This window comes from Anas acuta, chromosome 1 (assembly GCF_963932015.1).
Source record: "Anas acuta chromosome 1, bAnaAcu1.1, whole genome shotgun sequence".
Taxonomy (NCBI): Eukaryota; Metazoa; Chordata; class Aves; order Anseriformes; family Anatidae; genus Anas; species Anas acuta.
The window spans coordinates 21,538,732-21,546,987 of record NC_088979.1 but is presented as its reverse complement, the minus strand read 5'-3'; the positions used below and the strand labels follow the sequence as shown (position 1 = coordinate 21,546,987).

The following is an 8,256-nucleotide window of genomic DNA, read 5'->3' as shown; positions in this document are numbered from 1 at the left end:
CTCAGACACATGGTTTGGTTTTTGGGTGGCCCTGTGTGGAGCCAGGAGTTGGACTCCACAATCCTTATGGGTCCCTTCCAACTCAGGATATTCTCTGATTCTGTGATGCCTCTGAGCCCTGATGGATGTTTCCTTCTGCTGTTCAGGAAGGTTACTGAATTCTTCTCCAAAACATCTGACTATTCTTAATTCTAGGAAAAGGGCCTCTGCCTCATGTAGGCACAAACTAGCAATTCCCATTCTCCTCTTTACAGAGTGCATGGCAGGAGGAAGGGGAAATTTGGCAGAATCAGATCTCTTGCAGAGAGCTAAAAGTTGCTGTGATCCAAAATATGCCACCTGGAGAAAACCTTCCTTGTCAGAGCCTCAGAAAGAGAGGCAAGGGTTCTTACCTGGATTAATCTCATTTTAGCATAAATTAGAGGGGCCCTAAAGCAACTTGTGTGTGAGCTGCCGGTTACCAGGTAAGAGGGATTGCTGTGTCACCCAGGGGTCACTGGAAAAGAGAAAAATCCTTTGTCTGAGGGACTTCATCAGGCTGCTGGCTGGGAGCCTCGTGTCTTCCTGGCAGCAGCAACTGATGGTTGATGTGACTTCTGCCTCACCTGCAAAAAGAAAATAGTAGTCCTGTTTTGGATTTTTTGTTTTCTTTTTCTTCTGTGTCAGAAGCTGTGGTGAAGAGCAGAACCAAAGTCAGGAAACCTGAGTCCTTCCATCTCCCAGATGCAAAGCGATGGCTCTTCTTCTACTGTGTGGACCAATGCAGGGTGGGCGATCCTGGGTAGGGTTGAGGCTCGTGGCCTCAGTCCCTGGCTGACATCGCACAACCACATCTGTGACAAAGTGCACAACACTGTTACGGATAGCTAAAAAGGTGAGAAAACAGGCTGGGCACAAGAGCTGACCTTGCAAAAAAAAAGATCCTCAAAAAAATAGATAAAAAATCTCAAAAGAAAATTAAATGTAATGTCTTGATAACAAAATCAAGGCTTTTATCAGCTCATCTGGATTTATGGGGTAGGAAGCATTTGCTCTGCTCTGATTCAGTTAAATAATGATCTGTACCAGCTGCCGCAAACTGGGTGAGTTCACCTCTTTGATTCAGTTTTGCCCACGCAATCTGCAGCCAGCATCCTTCTGCACAGGGCGATCTTCAGCAAGGTCCTTACCCCCGTGGGGGAGCTCACTTGGACACAATATCTCTATTGAAGATTTCTGTCCTGCTCCATTCATCCCAGTCGCACAGCTGATGGATGGCCACCTCTTTCAGGAGCGACACGTACTTCCCCGAGGCATCTTTCACCCATGGAGATGTTCCATCACGTGTAGGCAACGCTCCTCCTTGCTCCTGCAGAGAAAACCCCTTAGAGGAAGGTCTGTACTGGCAGATACCGAGTGCCCTGGACGCAGAGGAGGCAGAGCAGCCACAGGCAGAGGTCATTTCAATTTGCTAGGTAGGCGCAGCCATCCAGGCAGGACAATGGCATTACTGCCGTCACGACCTGTCTATTTCAGGCCTTTGTGCCCAGGTCCCTGTGACATGTACCATGAGTAAATGTTGTACTTTGGAGACATTCCTGCCAAATTTCCTGACACCGAAGTGTTTGGAAGGGTCACTGGTGATTTCTTACCGTGTTTTCTGCTTAGGACTTGGGATGTCTTTCGTAAACCTTCAGAGAGAAGAAACATAGCAGTAAATAGCTTCAGGTTCTGGCCTCCTTTTGTTCTTGATTTTAACAGCTTCTGTCCTAATTATAATCATTTGCCATGTGATTTTAAAGCAATTATGAATTGACTGTAATGCATGCAGATTACCAATCTCTTTGTCATGCACAAAATTCATTCACTCTGCCAGCAATTTCAGACACTGAACTTCAGCTTGTGACTCACAGCTTTGCGTAAATGATTCTACAGTAAAACCTGTGAAGTAGTAAAGCTTCGATAAACATTTTTCTTTAACAGATTCTTCAGTGTTATTACTCCTTATAAGGACTCTTTGCCAGCAGAAAAGAAAACACTCCCACACAAACATGGGCAATTTAACTGGAAACCTTTTATGAGGTAGGTGATTGTTTTATACCTGAGCAGATATTTATTGCAAATTACTCTTAGCTACAGCAAAAAATTCTTGTAGGCAGAGAGGCAACAGGGAGCTGAGAGCAAAACCTTGCCAGGTTCTTTGTCCAGGAGTCACTGGGTCGCCTCCTTAGGTGTTGCGTGCGAATCGATGCAGGTCTAGGAGCAGTGGCTGGAGGATGCAGCCCAGGAGAAGAGGCTGTCAAACACAGAACATTCCTTAAAAATTAGAGGGCCCTCCAAAAACCACAGGCTGTTAATGAACCCAGCCAAGTCATCTAAAACAATCAACGGTTTTACTTTGCAAGCAGATTTGTCTGATGAAACAACGGAAAGCTTCGTGGAAATCTGGATGTCATTCCCCAAAGTAGGTCAGCTTGACAAGATCACTCAAAACAATTGCTGACAAGATTTGTACCATCTCCTGTTAGCCTGTTCAATATACCAGCACTGGTACAATCACCCTCCAACGTCACGGAAGCACCAGATCCAACATCTACCTAAAAATGTCGTTCATCCGGAATTTAGGGACATCCAGGAGCCTGATCAATGCCCAACTCAGTGGCCATCCATCCAAACCAAGAGGAGCTGATAGATTGGTGAAATGAATATTACAGCTGCTGGCACTACCAGGATTGGGAAATAACCCCCAAGCTATTGTTTGCCTTTAAAGTTATGCCATGCACTTCAAGTGGCAGCATTAGACCGGGAACTTGGGCAGGCTTTGTCACTGCCTACCCAATACTGCTTTCAGCACAGTTATGGTGACAGATTTACCACAGTTTCAGAAAACATCGGGAATGAGCACTTGTTCATGAGCCATATTATGGCTCTTCCGCAGCAGAAACTGGCTTCTAGCAAGCGTGTGCTAATTAAAACAATCACTTCAATGCAGCCCATGGATGCAAACACCCTCAGTGATTCATGTGGACAAACTAGAATGCAAGCAGAAAAGGAGCTTCACCAAGACCAGCCCCACTGACCAGAGCACCTAATACCCAGCCCTAAACAAACTGTGTTTCCGTGTATTCTATACTTTTGAAAGCTGGGCTGCTTTTTATTTGTTTGCTTTTTTGTTTTGCCTTTGTTGATATCAGCCTCAGCATCTGAGGCTTAATTCACATCAAAGCGGAGTCCTACTGGCTCCAGAGAGGGCCGAGCCAGGTCCACACTTGATGGGAACTCTTTATTTTATAGAGTGAGCGTGCAGCTGCCTCACAGACTCTGGAGTTGTTAGCAAACAATGAATTAGTTCTATTTTAGCTCCCCATAACAAATGCCTCACTGCAGTGCAGAAAGGGAAAGGAAACACAAGAGTCACTTGGGAGGGAAGAACGGCACTGCAGAGAGAATGAAGCCTTCATTGCACAGAGGTCCAACAAAAACAGGACTCCAGGGCTGCTGTAAAGGAACAGAAGCTCGGTAGCGTGCAGCCCTACAGTTGTATCTTTGGGTAATTATATAAGCTAAGACACCACAGGCTCCAACATGATTAATTGAAGGGGACCATTATGGGGACAAAGCGTAGGGTGACCCTTGCTTTACAGATTTTGACCACGTAGGTCAAAAGATCCTTGCCTCTTCTTCTGCCAGGGGGCAGCCAGGGCAAGGGCTCAGTGGGGGACGTGGCCGAGTGCCTGAGCCTAAAGGCAAGGATGAAGAAGACCCAAGGGTGCTTCTCACAGCTCCTCTCACAGCGGGCTTCACCAAGGGTGCACGGCTGCACTGTGCCCCAGCTCGCCCTGAGCACAGACATGGGGCATGAGGAGGTGGCACTCTGGGACTTCTCTTGTCCTCTGACTTCCCCACATTTCCTGTGCATGACAGACAGAAGTCAAACCCCAGTGGTACTTTCACTGAGGTGTGAGTGACTGCCCACCTCCAGTCTGGATTTTCTCAATGAGCACTTTTCAAGAGAAACCTTCTGGAAGAGCTAGAAGGACCAGCCCTGAGCACTGTGGTCACCCAAAGCAGCTTGGCAGTGAGGCTTGGGTTCCATCTCCTGAAATTTAACCTCCTGAAATATTAACTTTCCACAGTATTTATCAATATGGACAAAGCCAGGAAGATTTGGGATATTCAGTGCACAGACAGCTGGTCTATTCTCAAGCCACTGTATCCTTGGAAAACCAAAAGGGGGTTCATGATCACACATCCACTCATGATCCTGGAAACAGGACAGGGTTGAAAGCTGACAAATGAGTCAAGAAGTGCAAATGGGGGTGAGATTCTGAGCATAAAAGTTTGAGAACCAGTGATTCAGTCCTAAATAGGACTTAGCATGTTTCCTGGGCTGAAAGCAAACACAGTGCTCTGTAAGGAGATGTGTATAGCATTTCCCATCCCTAACCCAGGAATATATTTTTATTAAGCTAAAGGCAACGTGAGTTTGTTCTTTCTCCATTGGGAAGGAAAAGCAAGATGGGAATCATTTGGTGGCAACTCTTTCTCTAAAATATCTGGATGGAGCTTATGTAACGCTCATATAACATTTTATTCTGTTTAAGGGAAATTTTCCAGCAGTAGATTTAGTCATGCTCCACTGCCCAAAATGTGGAGCTGAAGATGACAAACCCAATTCAAACCCTGATTTCACCTTTAGAGCCTCAGACAGTACCTTGAGTGTGCTCCCCGGGAACCAGGAGTTGGAGAATTTTTGGAAAGCTGAGCTGCCAGGAGCCAGTAAGACCAGGATGAACATCTCTTCTGTGTGGAAAAAGCCTTCTTGCTTCTTTTTGTCTGCTTAGTTTTTTTTTTTTTTTCTTTCTTTCTTTCTTTTTTTTTTTTTTTTTTTTTGTTTTAATTCCATCCTTATAGTTATTAAAAGGAATGTAGGATGCTTTGCCCACCTCTGTGGCATACTTTGGATGACTAAGAAGCAGTCTGTAATTTTATGGCTTAAAAGATGAACAGGGAAGGGCAGAACTACTGTACTTAAAGCCGTAATTGTGTGTGAGTACTTGTAAATATCAAGGCCACCTTCGGGAACAACTGTGTAATGGCTCTTCTTGCTCTATTCCATTTGTCCAGTACAATATAATGGCTAAATCGATGTAAAGTGTCATGTATTTCTTTTTTCTACTCTCCCTGGGGCTATTCTTTTCAGTTATGTATGTTCAGCTTTGATCCCCAGAAAAATCAATAAAGATTCAGTTGTTCTCAAAAAAATCAAACCGAACCAAAATAACAACAACAAAAACCCACCAAGCTAAGCATTTAAAGCATTTTCTGTCATCTTGGTGTGGATTAAGTAATCCTTCTCTCCCTCAGGTTGCCACAGAGAGTGCCCCTACTCAGCAAACTTTTGTAAAATGAGCAATAGCATGAAAACAGGCTTATACTTAAAGGTTTTTCTTGGTCTCATTCATAACCATAATCAGTGGTGTTTGTACTTGCGTTCTCATAAAAGAATCGTAAAGACTTTGCTGTTTCAGAAACACAAAGGCTGTTTTCATGCACGCACACACACAAATAAAAATAAATAAATAAATAAGTACCATGCTCTGACACCCTCTTTGTGCCAAACTCTGACTTTTCTGTTCACTTCTACGCACGGCTGTGAATACAGCAGAGGTGTTCATGATGCAGTCAGCCCCTGACTGCAAGACGACACAGCACACCTATCCGAGTGCACGTGGGAGTAATCTGAAAATAATAAAAAATGAGCAATAACTTTAAGCACAAACTGAAATTTATCTATGTCTATACAAAAATAAATCTTTGCAGAATACAAAAATATATTTGCAATAAAGCCTTCATTTTGGAACACGGGTCTTCATGGTGGCTTTTTCTCCTGTGCAACCTTCTGTGCTTTCTAAAGGTCAGATAGCACAGCTTGGTAAAATGATGCCTCACTTCTCAAGCAGCCTTAAGAAGTGGCAAGGTTTCATGCTCTGAGATATAATTCTGGTCTTATTACAGAGAGCAATTTTGGGAAATGATGAAATACCATCAGAACGCATCTCTGCGAAGCATATCATGGCCTCCAGGATTAAAGGCGTTGCACCCAGAAGGTTCAGCACTGCAGCCCAGGGGCCAGCTGCTCAGCTAAGCAACCGAAGCAATTCCCTACCATTTTGGAATGTACTTGGGTCTGATTTAAGCAACTCAAATCTCGAAGTTGACTGGATGTTGGAAAGGAAAAGCATCCACTTAGGAACATCAGCGGCTCAACAGATAGAAAGTAAAAGCTGTGAACAGTACCTTCCCCAGGGCCCCTTGATCCACTCCTTTAATTATTCTTCCCATGGGTTGTTTGGAGGCTTGGGAGGTTTTTCTTGGAAACAACATCAGACTGGGGCAGGTTGGACGATCCAGTTCTTCCAGTTACTTGAACTTCTTACAAGGAGGGAGGAAAGAAGCCAAATGTGGGTGTATCATCACACCGGCTGTGTTATTATGTATGCTATTTCCCAGGACATCTGCGATGGCACTGATCACACCCTCCATGCCCCAGCACCCTTGGCTCCCAGGGCATCGAATGCTGTGCTGGTGTGGGGTACACCTGGGTCTGCTGGGAGGAAAAGAAAGTGTAGCACTGTTTCTGGAAGGAAAAAAAAAAAAAAAAGTTGTGTTTATCTGCAGCTGCTTGACAAATAATGTCATCAAGAGTCTGTTCTCTTGCTTTAAGTGGAAAATGTTTGTGTCAAGCATCTTCCCCAACGCATGTGTAAGGATGCAGCACTGGGGGTGGAGAATGCCAGGAACTGGTACACCCCCATGGCTGTGGTCACTGGTGCCATCATCAGCACTTGCTCTTGGCAGCAACTGAGTCAGCAGAGGACAGCAGAGAAGAGCTCCCGAACTGAAGAAGTTTTTCAGTGAACCACTCATCACCTGTGATGTCCTTGCAGGGCTTCTGCAGTGGGCAGATGAGTGAAGAAATGAGGTGGGAGGTTAAGTGGTGTTTGCCTCTGCAGGGAAGCGATGGTGAAACAGCCCACGGCATCATTTCCCAACTTATCCCACTCTCTCTCCCAGCTTCACCGTCTCAGTTGCGCAGCTGAGCATCAGCAGCCATGCTGCCAAAATCTTGTAGCACTTAAAAGCCACCACAATCCAGCTGCAACTTGAGTGGTGCCTACAAAGTAATCCACGGGAAGCTGGAAGTTAAACAAGCAAGTTACTCACATTCCCTCCTCATCTGACCAGCAGAAGTTTCTGGAGGGCAAAGCAAAGCAAACCAGGTGCTACTAACAGAAAGAGGAAAGTCTGGGCTCCAGGACATGCAACACAGCCCTGCCAAAACCAAGAAGCAGCTGTGTTTATCAGAGATGGCTCTGGAGGAGGGGGTCAAGTACACATGAGCTGGAGAAACAGTGTTTAAGTCTGCCTAATGCTCCTGAAGAAAAAAATAAACATCAGCCAGCACTTCAAGACTGTACTGGGAGGTGTGTGGGACCGGAGCAAGAAGGTCCAAGTGAAGCTGGCAATCCCCAAACCTCAGTGTCCCCAGCAGGTGTGATCATGTGGAGGATGGTGTAATCATTTCTCCCTTCCAGAAGGCTGCTGGATGCTGCACCTCCAGACACTTTCACTTGGAAAGGGTGAGAAAGGGGTGACCTGAGGACAGAAGCACTGCCTTCCTATGTGGCTGGGTCATCCATCACATGTGTGGGCTGCTGCAGCAGAGACAATCACAATTGCCTGCTGACCCAGCAGCTCCAGACAGAAAAAAAGCATCAGGCTCCACAGAAAGCAACAAAAACACCACCCCAGTAGCTCACCGGGGAAGGACAGGAGGAGAGGGCGATGTCCTGCACCCCACCACAGGGACCAGGAGTTAGCTCTTGGCAGGCCTGGAGCCAATGTCTCTGCTTGGTGAGGAGCTCAAGAGAAATCCTTGTGCATACGCAGACATTTAACAGAGCAATATTACACACTAAGAAATACAGTATAGTGACGCACTGCCAACATAATGCTTACAAGATGAGAATATTTATTCCTTACATGCTGGAAAAGAGAAAAACAAACAAACAAACACAAACAGCCTGCATTTTTCAGAAGACCTTGCATCTTTCTCCTGTGCTCTTATGAGCTCAGCCTGATTCCCCACGTGCTTTGTGACTTCTGTGCTGAGTGTTAGCCTGGCACAGGCAAATAAGGCTCAGAAAGGCTTTACCATTACAAATTTCTGGTGGGGATGGACCCTGCAGGCCATGGCGTAAGAGTTTCCCATGT

General features: G+C 45.6%; 1 long non-coding RNA gene across 1 annotated transcript; it reads right to left on the bottom strand.

Moving 5' to 3' along the window:
- Positions 1-267: 267 nt before the first annotated feature.
- Positions 268-7,724, bottom strand: LOC137850089 (uncharacterized). Its single transcript, XR_011092252.1, has 3 exons — positions 6,280-7,724; positions 5,574-5,721; positions 268-2,275 (listed from the first exon to the last, which is right to left on the bottom strand). It is a non-coding gene; the product is annotated as an uncharacterized lncRNA (long non-coding RNA).
- Positions 7,725-8,256: the final 532 nt, after the last annotated feature.